Below are 21,019 nucleotides of genomic sequence, written 5' to 3' on the forward strand. Positions count from 1 at the left end.
AGGTGGGGATCCTGAGGGCATCCTTGGGTCCCGTCTGCCAGGCCAACCTCACGGGCGTTCCACAAGCAATAGGAATGGGAGGGCCCAGCAGTGCACAGGCAGATGCAGGGCATTTCACTGGCCGCTACCCCTGCTGGATGCCTGGATGCCTGGGCTCCCCTGACCCCCAGGATAAACACACAAACCACCCCTGCCTTTGTCCAGGTCTCTGCTCATAGGTCATCCTCCTTGGAGAGAAGAAGGCCATCTCCTGAGGCCTCCCTCCCACTTTTGCTCCCCAACCCCAACAAATCCCCTCTGCTCCTCAGGCAGAGATGGCCAAAGGAGACCACAAACAGTCCTGTGCTATCCTCTCCCTTCCAGTGGCCAGGCACCTGAAGGACCAGAGCACCGGTCCCCACAGAGCGCACGGTGCAAACACGCCGTCTCCCTGAGAATTTGCTCCTAGGGTTTACACCTCAGCACCCTCTCCTTCTTCTACTCAGCTTGTTGGCATGACGGGACGCAATCTCGGCGGGACCCTCCTGGAGGGCATCCTCCGTGGCCTATCATGGCAGCCACCACCCACCCACGCAGGATGGGACGAACGGGAGCATTTCTGGTTATCGCCGTGCTGCCCAGCGTCCTTGCTTTTCCTGACCCAGTTCTGAAATTCTGATGAGGTCAGCTGACAGAGAGGGCTCAAAAAGGTTAATGTCTTTGCACAAAGCAGGATGTGTAAACATGTCAGTAATTATCACAGACGTCCTACGTAAAATGCCCTGTCTGGCACTCAGAGTCAGGGACCTGGCTGGCATGGGGGCTCAGCTCTCCGGCTAGCCCGTCTAGGGAGCAGGAACGAGGCAGAAGCCCTGTGCCGGTCTGGGTGGCAGGAACACCTGGAGATTCGGGCTCTGCAGTCCGGGAGCTTACGCTCCAGCAGAGGGGCGACAGGTGTCCAAACCTCGGGGCTAGGCTGACCATCCAGTGACCGCAGCCATGGCCAGGGTCTGCGCTCAGCCTCTGCGCTCCGCCGCTGCCCATCGTCCGTGGGAATTAGCAGAGGGAAGTCTTGGCCGAGTCCCGCAGACTATGCTCCTGGTAAGTACCACTGTTCTCACACGTCCTGTCCTTCAGTTAAGAGAAAGAGGGAACTCAACACGTGGCAGTGTATAAGGCAAGCACACCCCTTCCCAGTGATTTTTTTTTTTTTACCCTTTTTACCCTTAAGGGCAGCACAGAGGTGGGTGCACAGGAAAATCCGAACCCAACCTGAAAAAGTCTCTCCCCTTGACCATCTTTAGGGTCCTCAGAGCCCTCTTCTCCGCTAGGCCTCCTCCGTGGGCTCTGTCCGCAGCCTGCCCAGCCAGTCTGGGCAGGAACCCTGTGAAGTCAGCTTAGCAAACATCCCCCACTCTCGGTATCTGTGCAGGTTCCTCACGCCCCACCTTTGAGGTCTAAGTCCTGGCCTGCCGTCAGCAAGAATCCTGTTAGGTCAGTGTGGTCAGAAGCCCCCAGCCTCGATGTGTTTCTCTATCTACTGACCCCTCCTCTTCACCCAGCTACAAACCCAGCTGTTGTGCAGTTTTCAAAGCTGAGCTAAAGCTTCCCTTCCTAGTCATAATGGTACTCGCATCTGGTTCTACTTCTCTTTAACAACAAAAAAATACAAAATATATAAAACGCAACAACTTTGGAGATAGTTTCAACCAAATAACGTTTGTTTGTTGTAATATCGGGTTACGGATTTTCCAGATAACGCTCTTAATCTCCTGCTTCATTCTGAGGTTGTGGGGGTGGGCCAGGGCTGTGAAGGTGAAGGGAGGGTCGCAGAGGACAGGCCTGCCCCTCGGTACTGTCACAGGGGCAGACCGGCCCACAAGGCTGGCTGCAACCTTAGTGGGGAAAGAGAAGGCTGAATTGAGTTCGAGAGGCCTCACTAAGGTGAGAAAAGTAGCCAGTACTTCAAATCACAGTGGGAGCACAGACACACACACACACACACACACAGCCCCTTCCTCTGCGCTTTTGCCTGGTTAACCCCCCAGTCAAGGCAGAGAGTCATGCATTCTTCCAGGATACTGGGCCTGATCTCCTGAACCAGGTCAAATAACCTCCACATTTGAGGCCCCTCAGGCGGCACTGTCCCAGCCGGTGACCGGACGCTCTTTCCTGAACTCCCTGATCAATGTCTGGCTTCCGGTCTGTCATGTGAGCTCCCTGAGGGCAGGTGAACTGTCTTCCCTCATCTTTACACTCCAGGGCTAGGCAGAGCCCCCTGCATAAGGGAGTCTCCAGTAAGCCTCGGCTGAGCTAGAGAAAGGACAGGAGGAAGGGAAAGAGAGAAAAAAGGGAAGGGATAAGGAAGAGGAGGGAAGGAAGGAAGGAGGGAAGAAGGAGGGAGGGAGGGAGAGGGAGGACATGGCGTATGAGACCTGAGGCTGGAGAGGGTGCAGAGGTAGTTGCGGACAACCTAATACGCCTTGCCAAGGAGGTAGTGCTTTTCCCAGTAGATAATGGGTCACCACGGAAGGGCTTTAAACAGGAAGTAGGAGGGGATGTGGTCAAATAATGTACTATAAAGAAATCAGTTTGGCTACCCAGAGCAGGATGCTGTTAAATGATCTAGACCAGGAAGGTATGGGGGCCTGAAACAGGACACTAGGGTAGGCATGGAGAGGAAGAGATGAGTCCAAGAAGTGCTGAGACACATTTGGCCAGAATTGCTGACTGGGCATGGATGAGAAGGGGACGGCCAGCATTCACCAAGCATTTCCATCATGCTCAACACCATGCCAAAGGCTTTGCAAACACTATACTATTTAATCCTCAAAACCCAAGAAGATAGGTGGTCTCCCACTTTGTGGCTGAGCAAAACAAGTCAAAGAGAGGTTAAGGAATTTGCACAAATCACACAGCTAGAGACTGGTAGAGCCGGCTCCAGACCCAAACCCTTAGCCACTGGGCCAGAGAGGTCCCCATGAGATACAGTCACATGAGACACGAATCCTAGTCCCTTCACAGAGCTCAGGGTCCAGCGTTTTTAACCCTTTTCTTTAGGAGCAGCAGAAATACTGTAAGGAACCAGTCTGAATTTCAGGCTGGACAAATGGGTAGTGAGTGGTACCATTAAGTACACGTAGAAGAGGGCTTGCTTGTTTGGAGTGAGGTCTGAAGGCGACAGGTCCCGTGTGAAGTGTTGTGCCTGAGTAGCTACGGCGATACCTGAGGGACACTGTTCAGTGGGCTCCTGGACATGCAGGCTGGGGTCTGAGAAGGACCTAGATGGATATTTGGGAATAAAATTGAGAATGAAAGCTGAGGATGAGGCAAAAGCCCAAGAGCATGGATCTCAAAATGCTCCTCAAAGCTTAGAGTTCTACCGAGGCGCTCCAGGAGCCAGCAATGGGGACAAGAAAGGGCGTCCGTGCCTCCCACCCGATGTCCACAGGTCAGAGCACCAGTCCTCAGTGTCCAATTCCATCAGTTCTGCTTCCAGACAAAGAGTTTAGGAAGGACAGATGGGAAATGGATGGATAGAAAGGTGAATGGACGGACGGATGGACAAGGGTACAAATAAGGTGCACCCGCTGGACAGAGAATTCTTCGGTTCAAAGGTTCATTCAGGTGCCCCAGCCGCCCCAACCCCAAGCCAGATGCATGCCAAGAGACTACCAGAATATTTCAGATCACCCTTCTCTGACAGAATGAACATTCCAGCAAAAGGGCTGCCTTGGCTACTATTTGCGCAGGAATTAATTTAGAAATTCAGAGGCTGCCAATCACAAAACATAGGGCTTGTGGCCAGGTGACCCCGAGAAGAGCAAGGGCCAGGGGCTGGCACCCGGATCACACCTTCGTCCTAGGAAACTCCGTGACTGCAAGAGAGGAAGAGAAGCATGGCTGGTCCTGGACGCTGGCCACGTGCATCTTGCTCATTAAACCTCCACCATTTACTGTCATAACAACGCAGGGAGACCGTCTGGGGGTCCACTCAGTGTTTTCAATCATCTCTGAAAGGGAAATTCCAAGCAGGAGGAAAAATGACTTCTGTTTCGAGTCACAAGCCAGCAAACAAGATGTGACACTGGAACGTACTTGGGTTGCACACATACACTCTCTGCTTTCTTCCTTCCTTCTTTTTTTGGGGGGGTGGAGGGCAATAATTTAGTAATACATAAAATATATGTTTATCTAGTCCTGCCCAAATGTTCAACAGCAGACAGGAATATAAAATCACAAGGGCACCATCCCTGTACATACTTAGGATGTATTTTCCTCATTTTTTGGCTGTAGGAATGTTTGTTCTGGCTACATCTGGGATGGGGATTTAAATTAATTTTTCGTTTGGTGAGAACAGTGTGTCATGTTGAAAATGGTTCTCAGTGAACCTGTAACAGATGCTGTCACCGCCTAGTCATCATTAGATGAACCCACCGTCCATGATTCCTATTAAATTTTTGATCAAACTGCTGGTGATTTCCAATGAGATAATTGAAACTAATTTTTTGGAGATTTCACATACAAAGTGCTCCTCTAGAAATGGAAGAATCTGGGCAAACAGACCTTGTCTATTCTCTGCACTCTAAGGTGAGACTTCCAAGCTCTCTTTTGATGGTGTCTTTCTGTCTTTTCCCACCATTTCCTATCATAACCACTTGTGGGTAGGAAAACAGTAGAAGCCATAGTTTATCCATACAACATCTCTGATATTATTATGCCCATTCTACAGATGAAGAAACTGAGGCTCGGGGATCAATAATCTGCTGGTGGAGATGCAAACTACGAAGTGAAAAAGCCTGGGTGGAAACCTCTCTACTCACATACACTCATGTGTGCGCGTGCACACACATGCACACGCACACACACCGGCATGCACCATGTTGACTGGCTCTGTAGAAATGCGTGAGCTCAGAAGCGGTGAACACTGTTTCTGTTCTGCCATCAGTTATCACTGCTGACAATACTGCAGACATTTACTGAGTGTTTACTATGTGATAGTCATTTGCAAATAGTTCATTTCAATCTTACACTAGGATTAGGACATTTAAGATTAAGAATCTTCTCAAACAGCAAGTGTTGAATCTTGGACTTCAGCTCAGGAGCCTGGACTGCCGAGTCCAGGGTCCCTGTTTCTAACTCTCTCACCAAACTGTCCTCGGTGAATGAGAGACCCGGTGGGTTGCTTCGCCTCCGTGGGGTAGCACCTTTCCATGTAAACGTTCACCTGTTGGGTACATCTCCTGTCTGAGTTATCTGCAGCAGTGTTACTGAGTACCCCAAGACTTAGCGGCTGAAAACAGCCCTTTACTTTGGCTCACAATTTTGCAGGTCAGGAATTCAGGAAGGGCTCTGGTGGCTGGTTCACGCCTGATCACTGTGGTGTCGGCTAAGGTGGCTGCTGGTGGAAAGTCCACTGCCAAGACGGCTCTGTCAACTGTATGTCTGGGCCCTTGGCTTTTCTCTTGGCTTTCCTCTTCCCACATGGCATCTCGTCTTCCAGGACCTGCGTGGTATGGGCTTCTCATGGGAAGACAGTCTCGGGGTAGGTGGGTTTCCTCTATGGTGGCTAGATATCCCCAGAGCATTCAGTTCAAGCTCCCCGGGGAAGAAGCTCAAAGTCTTCTTCTGACGTCCCACAGTATCACTTCCGTCTCATTCTCTCGTCAAGTGAGTCCCTCAGGTGAGCCCCGATGCAGGGGGAGGGGAGATACCTCAGTGGGAGGAGTTGCCGAGAACCCACATCCGCTCTAATCCCCAACGTGGCCTCATGGAGAGTCTATCTGTCTACCTCGGAGGCCACACAGGGAATGGAGGGAGAGGAGTCTCGGTTACGGACCCCCTGCCCGGAGCTTATGCCCGGCGAATGCTGTCGGTCTCAGGACTAGAAGCAAGAGTAGTAAGAACACCAGCAGCCGTCCACCGGGCTCGCACTCCACGCCAGTCACTATCCTCGGCACCCACACTCAGGAACGCCTCGGTCCTCATCACGAGCCTGTGGTACGCATCAGTACGATCACGATTTCCATTCTACAGAAAAGAAAACTGAGCCACATGAAAGTGAGCTCACCCATCTGAGGTCCTGTGGCTTGGAAGGAAGGACAGGAGTGAGTTTCCACGGCCTGTGCCTTTCATTTCTTCACTCTACTCTTCACTGCCTCTTAAGTTACCCGTTGAGGCAAGGGTGCAACATGTTTTTTAATGATCTTGAAAACCACCGGCTTAGCTGATCCTTCCTGAGCCTACCTCTTTAGGCTTTGACGACCATAAGACTAAAGCTGTGCCAACAGACACACAGTCTTACATGGCGGCCAGCAGACTTCCAAGGACTGGATCCTGACTGTGGGAAGCTGCATCTCCAAGGACGGTGGTGGTAGCCCTGCCCACCCCACAGGCTCTCCCGTGGCACTGCTCCGTGGCTCTCCCAGCCCTCCATCTCTGCAGACCCTCGGACTACACTGAATGTGACAGGTGTCATGCTGTGCCACACCCTGCCTCTAGGAACCCAGAGCACCACAGGGGCAGCCCGGGCTCCTCTGCTGGAGAGAGAGACACATGTACACCGCAGGCAGGGAACGTGGAGAGGGCAAAGGGTATAAAGAAGCCATCTGGATGCCCGCCCCAGTTGAGCCTTCCAGTGACTCCAGCTCCAGCCACCACCGGGGTCAACCCCATCAGAGGGTGACCACAGCCCAGCTGAGTCAGCAGCCCAACAACTGTGAGGCATTGTGACAGATGCTGTGTCTGAGCCCCGGAGTTCTGGGGTGGTCTGCTGTACGTCACAGATCGCCGAAACACTGGTTCTGCCTCTTCTTCACTGTATCACCTCAGGCAAGTCGCCAGACCCTCCGGGCATCAGTTTTCTCATCTGTAAAATGGGGACAGTAGGAGGGCCCATCCTCAGAGGGTTCGTGTGAGGATCAAAGGAGAAAAATACGGGCCTGATGGATCATCTGAGAGGTCTGAAAAAGTGGAAAACCGTATTGACGGGCATGTCATAAGCTGTCGGCAATTATAGAGAGATTCAAAAGAACTCCAAGAAATAGAAGAATGAAGATTTTATTAGTAGGCTGAGCAGAAAGAAAACAACCGTAGAAGAACAATGCTACCAAAGTCCCTGAAGCCGCTGCCAACAACTTCACATAATCCTAATCACGGAAACAACACAACTTCCAAGATGTGGCATCACACCATCCGGGGACAAGGAGAAGGGGAGGGAGTGACGATGGCACAGAAGCAACAGACAATGTCCAAAACTGATCATTCAGGAGACAGTATCATTCAGAAATATGGAAGCAAGGGGTGCCTAGGTGGCTCAGCCAGTCGAGTGCCCGACTCTTGATTTCAGCTCAGGTCATGATCTCGGGGTTGTGAGATCAAGACCCGCACTGGGCTCTGCACTGGGCATGGAGCCTAGTTAAGATTCTCTCTCTCTCCCTCTACCTCACCCCCACCATTCACTAGTACGCTCGCTCACTCGCTCTCTCTCTAAGAAAAAAAATATGGACGCAAATACAGAAGAAAAGGCAAAAAGAGTAGAGAGGTGGTTGCTTCTGGAAGCAGGGTGGATGGGGCGGGGGAGGTGCAGAGACCACCAGGGAATCGGGTTTTGTTGGAAGCTTTCTAGCATTATTTGATGCTTAACTATATGCACATACGAAAATCATTCTAAATAAAATAAAACATAGCTTCCCACTATACTTTAAAAATGTAATTAGATTTTCGTATCAACTGCACAAATTCCCCATATCTCAGGAGAGTATCTAAAGTGAACGAGAACAGATCGGCTCCCTGCAGGACCCTTGGGAACCTCACCCAGATCTTTAAGTCCACTCAGGTTGCTGGAAGGAGGCCCTTCACACACGCTCCCCCCCAGGCACCGGGGCTCTGAAGGCTCCACACTGGGCTCCTTCCGTCTGGCTCCGGCCGGCCCCTTTCTTCTCCATGTGCTTCAATTTCCTGCTCTAGAGTCAGCTGTTTTCAAACGGGAAAGGTCAGGTGTGAGTGCTATTTCTGGGCATTCACATTTGGTGAAAATGATTCAGGCAGGTTTGGGTTTATTGCCTGAGCCAGGTAAACATGAAATCTCTCCAGTTCAAATATCACAGGCAGAAGTCTCTCTCTCCCTCTCTCCCCCCACTCCTCAGCTACACATACTTTTCCACCAAGTCCGGCCATCTGAATTTATTACCCAAGTAAGATTTACTGACGTTTACATAAAAATCCCCAGCCTACGGGTGATATGCATGTCAGAACGGTTGCCAACAGTGTGATGTTGAAATAGATTCTCAGGGCACGCTTGTCTCTCTAGATTGATTGGAAACAGGCGCACATGACAATGTAGAAAAATCTAGATGATCCGCAGTTATCTGTGCTCCTTTCCCCCATGCAACAGAGGCTGGGAGAGGTCATCCAGTGTGCCAAGCGCAGCCGTGTGAGGTCTGTTTTAAGTCTCCAAGGAGGAGATAATACAGAGCTGCTTCCATTGATCAACAGCGAGTGTGGGAGGTTCACATAAATCAATTAGCAAAATGTGTATGTGGCAGCCATTGCTAAGCCATCGTGTGTAAATAATAGTTTTAAGTGCAAACCATGATGATGGAATCTATTAACCATGCCCGGCTCGGCTGAGTTCCTCTATGACCTTCAGCGACAGAATGTTCAGCTGTCGTTCAAAGGCCACTGCCGACTGATGTGGACAATCTTCAGGCACTAGAGGCCAGGGTCATCTCAGACATGAACCCCCAGTCCCATCTGTAATAACAATGACAACGTACATTTATACAGCACTTGACCATCTGCCAGCCCCTTTCGAATACTTTATGAGCTTCCCTTGGTCCTCCCTGTAAGTCTGGGGAGCCCAGGAGAGGCGGGAAGGCACAGAGGAACATGGAGGGGGGCAGACTGAGCTCTACCCTTGGTTCTGCCACTGAGGGGCTTGTCTGAAGGCAGCACGTTCATTTCCCTCCAACAGATGCACTGTATTCCAACGACAACTGTCACTGCAACCCCCACTTTGGCCGATGGCAAAACTGGGGCTTGGACAGGTTAAGTAATTCACAAATAAAAGTGGAGAAGTCGGGACGTGAACCCAGATCTGTTTGTCTCGTTTCTGGTCCAATGCTCCATCCTGCGTTTCTCCCGAGAGGCCTCCTGGGCCCACCTGCAGCTCCGTCACAGTTACGACCTAGGGAAGGTCTATGGGGACCCAGCACCCCAGGATTCCTTCCGGTGGAGCCCAGGAAAGAAGGTGCCGGTGTCTAGCGTGGGCATTTAGCTCTCCGCCATCCCCCTTCCATGACCCGACTGCTGTCCTTTGCAACAGAGGGACATTGAGCGTGTACCCCCATATGAAGACATACAGAGAAGCCGAAGCCTTTTGCTCAGGCCACATCTCCTCTCACTCTCCCTTAAGCTCACTCTGCTAAGGTTGTCTGTCCCAGGCACTGTTCCCTCCACACACGGGAGGCTTCTGCTTAGGTCCCCTGCTCTGGCTGCTGCCTCGCCTGAAACCTTCCTCCATATGTCCAAATGACTAACTCTCTCATGCAACTCATTAGTAACAGCTACTTTTAAAAAATGATGCAATGACACTCTTTAAAGATCATGGTAAAGAAAACTTTATTCGAGGGGGCTCTCGTGACTGGTACAGGGATCAGCACAGCACACTCCCTCCCGCAGCGAGGGAGAAGAGGGTGCTTGAGTCCAATATAACAAGGAACAGTGGAAATTCATAGCCAAGGAGCAGGGTGGGTGGGCGTCGTCAGGGGCTGGAAATTAAGCAGAAACATCAGGGTTAAGGGGGAATTCAGGCTAAACAGACCTACCAGAATCATGGGGGATTCTGGCCAACCTGACTTAGCAGGATTCTTGGTAAAATCGGACAATGCGGAGATGAACACAGAAATCCCATGGTCGAAGCCCAGCTGAAAAGAGCTTGACCTGAGTTTGGTCAAGAGAGACTCTATAAAGAACTCCTCGAACTCAACAAAAACTCAACACACACAAAACAGACAATCATATTAAAAAATGGGCAAAAGATATGAACAGACACTTCTCCAATGAAGACATACAAATGGCTACCAGACACATGAAAAAATGTTCATCATCACTAGCCATCAGGGAGATTCAAATCAAAACCATACTGAGATACCACCTTACACCAGTTAGAATGGCCAAAATTAGCAAGACAGGAAACAACGTGTGTTGGAGAGGATGTGGAGAAAGGGGAACCCTCTTACACTGTTGGTGGGAATGCAAACTGGTGCAGCCACTTTGGAGAACAGTGTGGAGATTCCTCAGGAAGTTAAAAATAGAGCTTCCCTATGACCCTGCAATTGCACTACTGGGTATTTACCCCAAAGATACAGATGTAGTGAAAAGAAGGGCCATCTGTACCCCAATGTTTATAGCAGCAATGGCCACGGTCGCCAAACTGTGGAAAGAACCAAGATGCCCTTCGACGGATGAATGGATAAGGAAGATGTGGTCCATATACACTATGGAGTATTATGCCTCCATCAGAAAAGACGAATACCCAACTTTTGCAGCAACATGGACGGGACTGGAAGAGATTATGCTAAGTGAAATAAGTCAAACAGAGAGAGTCAAGTATCATATGGTTTCACTTATTTGTGGAGCATAACAAATAATATGGAGGACAAGGGTAGATGGAGAGGAGAAGGGAGTTGAGGGAAATTGGAAGGGGAGGTGAACCATTGGAGACTATGGACTCTGAAAAACAACCTGAGGGTTTTGAAGGGGCGGGGGGTGGGAGGTTGGGGGAACCAGGTGGTGGGTGTTAGGGAGGGCACAGATTGCATGGAACACTGGGTGTGGTGAAAAAACAATGAATACTGTTACGCTGAAAATAAATAAAAAATTTAAAAAAATTGTTAGAAATCATAAAAAAAAAAGAGAGAGACTCTTCATTGGGCTCTCACCAGCACCCCCCCCCACACTGCAAGCCCCCCCCCCCACCATTAGCATCACAACTGCACTTCTCCCCAGTCTCACTCGGTACTCCAGATTCCCCATCCCTGCTCTGCTTTCCCACATAGCCCTTAGGGACTGCTAAATACAATGAAACGTTGACTTGGTGTGCTCAGGCGCTATCTCCCATCTCCCAACCTGGGATGTAAGCTCGGGGAGGGCGGGGATTTTTGTCACTTTTGTTCGCTCAGTGTCTCTAAATGCCTAAAACAGCACCTGGCATAGAGATGTTCAACGAATACTTTAACAAGTGAGTAAGTGGGTGGATGGATGGACGGACAGATGGACAGAAAGATGGACGGAGGATATGCAAACAACAGAGGGACAGAATTGTTCTACATCCCCCCCCACCGCCGCCCCCCGCCCCAGGGTCATACCAGGGTAGGACCTCCCTCGGCAGGCGTCTCTCTCTGGGTCACGTGGCCTCAAGCAGATTCTGAAGCCGGTCGCCCAGGCGCTCAGTCTCTTGTCTTGGATCCTAAAGCCTCTGGACAGACACACACACACACACCCCAATCCTCGAGCTTTCCGTCAAACCCGGGCCCGTCAGAGAGCAGCCCAATCAAACTCACTGGAGCAGAAACACTATTTCGCTCAGCCAAGGTCTGCAGAGCATGGACACAAATGGAAAAACCAGCTCGAGCAGCACGGCCGGGAGACCGAAGGGGCTTCACTGAACCTCATTGCTCTACGACGGGGGCAGCTTCTCGGGGCCAGCCTGGCACCAGGCCAAATCTCCTGTGACAGCTGCCGGCCGCATCCGTGCTGTGGAGCTTAGAAGCCGCTGGCGGGGTGGGGGAGGTGGGGGGGGTGTGGTGGGTGGGGGTTGGGGGGACTCTGCTAAATCAACGATTCCATGTCCCCACTAGAAAAGCTACGGCTACTGCTGCAGGAGCTGTGCCTCCCGGGACTCGGGGTTCGGAACTTGGGCCCCAGACCTCCATGGACCCACAGGGGGAGTTGGGACAGAGGCGACAGCGAGGAGGAACAGCTTCAGACAAGAGCTGGCGCAGAGCTGTCCCTGCGTCACGTGAAAGCCTCCCAAATCTGGTTTCTACACCAGGGAGGATGGCCCTGGGTGGCCGTGGAGACTCAGAAGACACAAGCCCACTGCATGCTGTACCAACCGAACGCCTAACAGTTAGCAGCTAGAGGAGTACGTGATGGTGTGTCTTACCCAGGGGCCCCAGGCCACCGCTAAAACTAGTGCGCAGAACTCCCTGTGTTGGAAGGAAGGGACTTCGTGGCATGACCCATGGGAAAAGCAGGCTATAAATAATCCACACTGTCTGACCCTATTTTTGTTCAGAAAACGTGTGTACAAAGAGTAAACCCCAAGAGGTTACGAGTAGTCACCTGGAGAGGATGGGATGATGGGTGATTCAAACATTTATTGACTACATTTTCTAAATTTTCCGCAACACGTATAATTTTGCCCCAAATCGTCCAACATTAAGATTGTAGGTGACCGCATGGAAGGAAAACTGTCCATACACGGAACGGCACATTCCACCCGCCTGCCCGGACACGCACAAGCTGCGCTCACGGGGGCGCTGCCTGGGTCACACTGAGCCCGCGCCCACACCTGCGTTGGCCTCTGGAGCTGAGCTGGATCTTTCCAGCAAAGATCTTGCCCATCCCAGTTTCTTTCCTCCCTCCCAAAATTGCTTAAGTCCCCACATGCTTGGACCCAAGGCCACCCAAGATGGGACACAAACCCCGCCCGCCCCCCCCCCAACCCGGGCCAGCTCAGCCTCTTCTCCAGCACATGACAAACCACCTTGTCCCAAAGGCATGTTTTCATGTCTCCACTCCTCTGCACATGCTGGATCCCTCGCCAGGAATGCTCATTCCTTCCAAAGTTTTCCCAGAAAATGTCTCTTCACGTGTCAAAATCCAGCTCGAGTGACACCTCCTCTATGAAGCCCTCCCAGACTCTCTCAGAGGAGCATTTCCCAAGAGCTCTGTATTTACCTCCGGCCAAAGTGGACCTCAAGCAGGCCGGATGCTGAGCCCGCTGAGGGAGGTTTCTCAACAACGGTTTCCCTCCATCTCACAGAAAACACACTGGGGATCTATTTTCCAGAAGATACTTGCATCTGTTGAGGCCACAGACACACAGCTAGAAACTTGAGCTGGGAGGATAGGCAGTTGATAAGAGAGTCCAAAAGTCCCCTTGAGAATAACAAATCACTAATTTCTCCTAACTGGGCAAAGAATTGCTTTGGGACAGGTGAGTGGTCTTCAGCTGTAAGCCCCCAGGGGTGTGGGGGGCGTGGGGGGGGGGGGACCTGGGGAGCTCTCCCTCCACCAGGGAGCACTCTGTATTACTTCCTGCCTTATGAAACTATAGCCTTCGGCGATAAGCAACTATATATCCTCAAATACTGTCAACCGGCAAATTTTTGTCCATCACGACACAGTTCCACTGTGGTAAGCACAGACTCCTCCAGCAGCAGCCCATCACACAGTAGTGGAAACTGCCACCTGCCTATCTGCCTCCATCAGACTAGGACCTCTGGACAGACCAAAACAACCACATAGTTATGCCTCCTTCTGTCCCTGTAGAGGGAGCAAAAGAAGGTGTGTGTTGGGTGGGAGGGGTCATGCCAGGACATTCTTCGCTGCTTTGTCAAGACTCAGCCTGGGGAACAAAGCAGGAAGAGAATTAAGATGGCACCTCTTGGGGCACCTGCCTGACTCAGTTGGTTAAGCAACCAGTTCTTGGTTTTGGCTCAGGTCAGGATCCCCAGGTCCTGGGATTGAGCCTCGAGTCAGGCTCTGTGCTGGGCGTGCAGCCTGCTGGAGATTCCCTCTCTCCCTCTCCTCTTTGCCCCACCCCCACACACTCGTGCTCTCTAAAATAATAAATCTAAAAAAAAAAAAAAAAAAAGACTGCACCTCTCTGTTCTCTCTCACCTGATGAGAGCCTTATTGTGGCCCCCCTGTGCAGTGCTGAGGGCACAGAGCCTTCCCCATCACTGTCACCTGCCCAGTAAGTACCATGGGGATGTCACTGCAAGGTCAACCCTGTCTTTGGGGCTTCATGCTTCCGACCAGTCCTTACCGGGTGAAGAAAGGACAGCAAGCCTGGCCTCACCCCTTAATTACACAGAGCACACTGGTAATCAAGGAATCATAGGCTTGACGACACTCCGCATTCTGATCAGGCACTAAATGCCCCCCATGAACCATGAACTCTCTCTTCTGGCTGTGCTTTCAATCCTCTGAAGGTAATCTGTAGCATTATGTATAAAATCCGGGGTGTGGGGGGAGGAACGGATCAAAGCCCACAGACTCACGCTAATGGCCACTAGAGTTTTCAAACCCAGCACATTTAATTCAGAGTGTAAATGGCAAACGCCTTGTTCAGTTGAAAAACAAAGAACCAAATTGTGCGTGACCCAGCTCGGCACCTCTGAATTATGCCATTTGTTACGTTTACTCCGCAAGCATATAATTAATCCAATTTGGCTCCGTGGAAAAAAGAAATCGTTTCCCTTAATGATGCAATATTAGAATTAACCAATTCGGTCCTCAGCCCACATTCTCTTGTGGTCGGCAGCCACGCTGGATACTGTCTGCTGGGGGCCCTTGGAAAGGTTTTGCAAAAGCAAGAGAAAAAAAAAAAAAAAAGATTAGCTAAAAGGAAACACCAACATGTCTCCCATTCCATTGAAACTGGCTCATGATCATGTACGTGTATTTTTCCTTTTGTGCTGTGAGCCCAGGACGAGCTTCACCATTACGTACAGCTGCCTGATACAGGTTGTTCGAAAAATCACGGTAAAAAGGAGCATTTATGGACTAGTCATGGAAGAGATTTGCATTTAGATGACATTCTTAGTGTGGCTAATAACTCAGTTCAGCCATCACAGACACACAACTGAAACATGGCCTTGGTGGGCCCAACATTACTCCAGAGCGGGTTGTTTCCACACACATTCCCCCCGGACTGTCCCACTTGGTCTGGAATGAAGTGCACATCTGCGGGTTCCAGCGCCAGCGACGTGCAGCCTGGGTTGATAGCGATCCGCCTGCTGCTTCCCAGGTACGCTACCCTTTACAGATTCTGAGTCTCCTTTGCATGTGTTGGAGGAGGGAAGAAGAAAAGAGACCGTTTTTGCTAGCAGAGGATTTCAGTTTCAATTTTACCTGCTTTGCTTGACATGAGCTTCTAGAAGTTTTGCAACGGCTGCTGGAATTAGATATGAACCTAAACTCCACCGGTAGGCTGGGGAGAACTTGAGTGTTTTCAACTACCTTCCAGTGACTCTCCAGAGCTTACAAAAGAAAATCACAAGCTCTTGGGCAGGGCTGTCCCGAGCCAGCTCTTATGCCTTGTTCCGTGTCTACCCAGATGCTTGTGCTGGGAGCGGGGGAAAGATGTCTGAGCTCCACTAGCAGGTGGGAAGGCCTCAAATCCGAGGTATCCACAAAGCTGCTTTGCTGCCTCTGGAACCTTCACAACAGCCCCTCCCCGACGTTTGTGGCATCCGGAGCCTCCCACTTTGACTCCGGACCCCCCTGGGTCACCTTGCTGTCCATCTCCATCAGCTCTCAGGCTGGAGGCAGAACCAGTCGCCCACCTGTGGTTCTGCGGCGCAGTCCTTGCCGACCCCTGGTGTCTCTCATCCCCCACAATCACCCCCATCCCTGGCTCCTCATTCGGCTCTGTCTTACCCCTTTGTTTCCCTTCTGATGCCTGATGGCAGCAGCAGATTCTGACCAATACGGCATCTTCTGTGACGCTCTGCCATTCATTCAACAAACATCTCTGTGTGCCAGGCACAGTGCTAGGCAGGGGAGGCTCAGAATGGCAGTGTGGAGGTGAGAAAACACACGGATCTTGGAGAGACTGCACGTGGCTCAGGACACCTGGGGTGCAGAAGGCAATGGAAACAGAAAGAGGTGGCTGAAGGGCTGTGTGGGCTGGGGTTCCGGTGCCCCGTCTGAAGCCTCGCCAGCTCCCCTGGAGTTACTAGGAGCATCCTGTGAGATGCCCCTCCCACCCCCCATGACACATCAGGCACGCGGCAAGGGCTCAGTACCTGTCAGTCCTCATCATCAACCAGACTGTGCACAATTTCACTACCATTTCAGTCAGGCACCAGAACACACAGGGGTCACGCATCCAGGGGTAAGAGCCACACCTGGAAGGCTCCAAGGGGCCATCCAGGGGGTTGAGCCAGGATGGCGTGGGGTGTAACCGCAATGGCAATTCAAACGATCACTCCAGAGGCTGCATGCAGAACGGACTGGAAACAGGCCAGGCTGGGAGAGACGGCCAAGTTCAGGGGGCCGTGTCAGCAATGTCAGCTTAGCCCAGTGGGATCTGAGCCACAGTACTGGGGCCGGGGCCGGGCAGAGGTTGGTGGGCTCTACAGGCGTGGAGAGCACAGGATGGGCGAACCGCCGGTGCGGCAGTTAAGGGTACAGGCTCTGGGCTTGAACCCTGACCCTGCCGTCTCCGTCCTACATGACCTTGAGCAAGTAAGTGGACTTTCCTAGGCTGCCGTATTCTCATCTACATATTGAGGACAATAAGGAACGTGACCAACCTCACAGAGTTGATGTCAAGGTTAAGTTTGTTAATGTACATAAAGCAGTCAGAATGGTGTCTGACACCGACAAAGCACTCAGCACATACTGCTTACAATTCTAAGAAATGACAGGGCTTGGCGATCCCTGAGATGGACTAGAGGGGAAGAGTCTAAGAAGACCCAGGTAGACGGGGGAAGAGAGACTGTTTTCTTGGGGGGGATCCCAGAAGGAGCGGCAGATGAGCAGGCCCAGGAAATAAAAGGTACCCTTGATCCCGAACAATCACCAGCCAGCAGTTAAAGCGCACACATTCCCATATTGGGAGAGGGCTTTGTTTGGGGGGAAAAAAAAAGTCTGGCCTAGAAGTTCAGACAGATGTTAGGTGCATGACGGTGGTTTTGTTAAACAAGAAGATTCAAGTTTCTTTAGATTTTCCCCTCAAGAATTCCGCTGTGTGGAAAAGACTCGGGAAGGAGGGTAAGCCACGTACCAGCTTCTTCCCCTGACATCTAAAGCCAACAGTCCTCGTGCCCTTGAAGCGGAGTTTCAAGAAACTTTCAGCAATTCTTAAAATAAAAGTAGGATTAAAAAAAAAAAAAGTAGCATCAAGAAATCAGCCACAATATCAAAACTAAGGCATGGGAGGTGTTGCTATGACAACCTAACTCCATTATTTTCAAATCCTATGGCAAAGATCTAGCCGGCAGTAGAACTGAAAGGAAGCTTTCTGCCTTTTATTCACGGGAGGGAACGGTGCATGTCCTAAAATGTATCTTCTCATTTCCTTGAAAATTAGATAAGACCAAAGCAGCCAGCTTCCCCAGCAGTTCTGGAACGAAGAGAACCATTCTCTGTGAGTACGTGGGGCCGTGAATTTTGTCAGTACTGGTCATCTACAGAATCCTCACGGAGCATCCTTCGTCTGGCCACAGCTGGCCACTCTGTAGGAATTAGCTCATCCTCACGACGAGGAAGGAAACAGGGACTATTTGTTTGGAGAACCCTGCCTGTGTTACTGATCAATTTTTTTTTTTTTTGCATAAAATTACATCAACCTAGGATCCTACTGAAGTCGACTTACTGATTTACACGAGGCATTTGGACATACACCTCTTCACGTGCCTCCAAACCTGTCCCTATGAAATGAATGCCTGTTAATTACGACTTGGTTAGAAGCAGATGCTAGTCCTGGGTCCAATTATAAATGCTACAAGTGGGCACGCCAGGTGGCATGTGGGAGTCCTACGATGACTTTTCAACCAATTCTTGGTTTATCTTTGAGGAAGAAAGGTATTACATCATTTTTAAGTCAGGAGAAATGGCAGGCGCAGAACAGATTAGAGGCTGGTGCAAAGACATAAAGAAATTCAAGACCTTACGATAAATATTTATTAAATACCCAGAGTGCAGCAGCTGCTGGGTCAAGAGGCATAGTTCGTGGTTTAGAGGAGACGGTAAATTCAATTCTCCTGCATACATAAAGCAGGTCGCTCCCCTTTTACTTGTGACAACTACGAAGTCATTTTTCTAGCCCCATGTCCTTAAATCTTTAGTAACTCAACGTACCTTCATTCCCTGCCACTCCCTTCACCCTGCTGATGAACACCCATCTGTCCAAGCTGGAGGAGAAGTGGTTGTAACTTGAGGAAAATGAGCAGATTGAGGTGTGTGTGTGCGTGTGCACGTGCCCGCATCCGCGTGTGTGTGTGCGCGCGCGCTCACATATACACGTTTATCAGCTTCTTCTTTACATATCCCAAGACAACTCTTCGGAAACTGCAAGTAGGAAGCTTGTTTTTACAGAGGAAATATTTGACTTTGGAAAATAAATGTCATCAATGAATGTAGAAAGTCAAAAGGGGTCTCCACAAATCAACAGCGGAAACGATAAACCTGTATAGATCCTTGATTTAAAAAAAAAAAAATCCCAGTGATAAAGAAGGGGGTCGTGTCTCAGCTCTAAGGTAGGTGGGCTTTGGGCAAACCTCCCTTGCTCACTTCTCAAGCCCCAGAGTGTGACATGGAGGCAGGCAAGCGCAAGAAGGCACTTGGTTCCGATCCCGCCAGCTGGCTGGAGGTGCACGGGGAGGTGACAGATGGCAGACAAATCTGAGTTCCAAGATCCACCGGGACGCAATGCATCATATCTTAGGCTACAACAGGAGCGGGTCTCTGGCACACCCGATTTGCAAAGTGTCATGCTGGATCATTTGTAGAAGTCTAGGCAAGCCCGTCAACCTTCCTGCAACTCCATTCCTGCCAGACGGAAGAAACGGGCTGCTGGGGATGACAGCGGCATTCACCTGCGTGCAGTTTCCCAGAAAACAGTTTTTACCATCAATAAAGGGCTGTGCCCCAAAGCTTGGAGAAAGAGGCCAGAACACGCTAAAAGCTGTGCGGAGTGAGTTTGAGGAGACACAGGCTGCTCCACTAAGATTAGCCAGGCTCACACTAAGCTTGGCGGCATCTGCCCCCTCCAGCGAGTGGCAGATTCCAGGAACATAATCTCATTTGGAGGAACTGGTTTTTCCGCCATCTCTACAAAGACAGAAAATAAAGGCAAAAGCTGGCTCATTTGAAGCCGGATGAACCCACTGGTGTGTCCCAGTCTTTCCCAGGACTCACCCCCCCGAGAACCACAGTTCAGGAAGCTAGCACGGCAGACTCACAGGGGGTCATCACCAGCCTTAGAGGGAGAAGGTTTGGGTGTTGAAAACAAATAAACAAACAAAAAAGGACTGAAAAAAGGGAGATTTGAGATAGTCAACATGAGTCATTGTATCAGCAGCTACCTCTCGTCCTTCCAATATTTTGGCTGTGTGTTTTCTTTTAAAATATCCAAATGGTTATAATTATAAGTTAACTATCTGACAAGACAGCCGATGGTAGACTTGTGAAAACCAATTATTTTGACATTGATTACTTTCTACATGGGAGCAGAGTATTGTAATTGTAGTTTGCTGGAAGCTACAGCAACCTCCTCTGATGTGCGCCCAATTTGGCTGCAGTTAATTAATGGGTGTTGGGGGAGGGGAGGAGGACACTGGCTTACAGCTTAACATACAAATTAACTGACATGAAATAAACTAATATGTTTAATTTAAATGTTATTAATTTACCAAACAGAAAGAAACAAGCGCAGGGTTTAGGGAGCTATGGCATTCGGATCAGCTAGAGGGATGTCACCCGGTTTCCATGGCAACTGCCTCATTAGGCTTCCAGGGGACACCAGCGCCTCGCATGGGGCTGAGGAGCAGTGGGCAGAGGATTCCAAACATCAAACGGGTAATCAGAAATATCAACTAGAACCAAGCGGCGCTTTGAGCATGGGATTCAGAGGAAGCTGTTTATCTGCAGGTGACCTGACTCCAGCCTGCAGCCAAGAAAAGGCAGGGCTTGAAACCCAACGTGCTGTCCTTTAGATAAGGAATTTGCCCTGGGAAGAGCACGAGCGCCACGGGAGGTCAACACTGTTTTCATATCCCCAGATGTTCCACGCTGGCTTGAGCCTCTCGTTCTTTGCACATGCTGTTCCTTCTTCCTGGAACACTCTTCCCTTCCTCTCTCTCTTCACCTGCCTCATGCCCGGTGCCTGCTGCAGGTTCAGCTCAGATGTCACCTCCCCCAGGCTGGCTGTCCCTCCAAGCACCCTACAGAACCTACTGCATCCTATGAGAGCAACTGTCATTCTGCAATGTCACTGTGAATTCCCTCCCCACCACTCCCCCACTGGGAGTGAGAGCAGGGCTGTGCCACTCACTCTGCACCTGCAGGTCTTGGGCCAGTGGCATGGGCAACTCCAGGATGATTGCTGGGGATTCAGGATCTCAGGACCTCTCTCCAGCCTACTGAATCAGGATCTGCATTTTAACAAGATTCCCAAGAAGATTTGCATGCTCATTAGAGGTTACAAAACACTGGTACACACTGTTGCTTCCCCAGAGTATGGCAAATGGCAGACATTCAACAAATATTTTAAATTCAAGCCTTCCCTTTACCTCCAAACTTTGCCCCTGCCTCAGGTGCAAAGTTTGGAGGAAGCTGCCGCTGGACCACAATTCATTAAGGCAGTAAAACCGGCTGGTTATCCATGCGCGGTGCTGCGATGGAGTCAGGAACCCACGGTACAGGAGCTTAAATCCTTGTCTGCCACGCTGTGGCCTCAGACAAATTACTTAACTGCTTTGTGCCTCAGTCTGGTCATCTATAAAGTGGGAACAACGGTTCATCCATTCAACAGATATTTCCCTGAACATCTACTATGTGCCACTTACCATTCCGAACACTTGGGAATTAACAGGGACCAAATCCACAAAAGTCTTTACCCTTTTGTTGTGAGGATTAAGTGAACTAATGCATAGAAACAACTTGCCCTGGGACACAGGGAAGGCTCAATGAACTATCATTCTTATTCTCTAAAGCTCTTTAAATATCCTCTTTCTTCCTATGAATACATTTGCTTCGCTTCCCCCAACAAAATTTTACACTCGTGACTGTGGTCCAT

This window comes from Martes martes, assembly GCF_963455335.1.
Source record: "Martes martes genome assembly, chromosome: 4".
NCBI lineage: Eukaryota > Metazoa > Chordata > Mammalia > Carnivora > Mustelidae > Martes > Martes martes.